Source organism: Crocuta crocuta, unplaced genomic scaffold (assembly GCF_008692635.1).
Source record: "Crocuta crocuta isolate KB4526 unplaced genomic scaffold, BGI_CrCroc_1.0 scaffold799, whole genome shotgun sequence".
Classification (NCBI taxonomy): Eukaryota; Metazoa; Chordata; class Mammalia; order Carnivora; family Hyaenidae; genus Crocuta; species Crocuta crocuta.
The window spans coordinates 76,531-76,951 of record NW_027530195.1 but is presented as its reverse complement, the minus strand read 5'-3'; the positions used below and the strand labels follow the sequence as shown (position 1 = coordinate 76,951).

Genomic DNA, 421 nt, shown 5'->3' with positions numbered 1-421 from the left:
CGGCTGCCAGGCGCTGGAGCTGCTGGAACACTGCGGTGTGTGCCGGGAGCGCCTGCGCCCCGAGAGGGAGCCGCGCCTGCTGCCCTGCTTGCACTCGGCCTGCAGTGCCTGCCTCGGGCCTCCGGCGCCCGCCGCCGCCAACAGCTCGGGGGATGGCGGTGCGGCGGGCGACGGCTCCGGTGAGTACGGTCCGGCCAGTGCAGCCCATCCCCCACCCCACAGGCTTTGATCCCGACTCGGCGTGGGGATTGGGTTCTCAGCTTGGTGACGGCGGGGACTCAATTGGGCGAGAGGATAGGGACCTGGATAGTGCGTCTCGGAATCGGGTATAGGCATTGGGGTCTGGGCTGGGCGCTGAGTTGGGGTGTCTGCTGCAAGTTCAGTGAAGGAAGGCCTGCTTCCTGAGGAGAGGATCTGGCCT

General features: G+C 68.4%; 1 protein-coding gene across 1 annotated transcript in view; it reads left to right on the top strand.

The window, feature by feature from the left end:
* Positions 1-6: 6 nt before the first annotated feature.
* TRIM28 (tripartite motif containing 28) overlaps positions 7-421 on the top strand; it is a 5,976-nt gene continuing 5,561 nt past the window's right edge. Inside the window, exon 1 of the mRNA XM_077765307.1 lies at positions 7-179. The gene's annotated coding sequence lies outside the window, so the exon portion shown is untranslated. The remainder of the gene's footprint in view (positions 180-421) is intronic.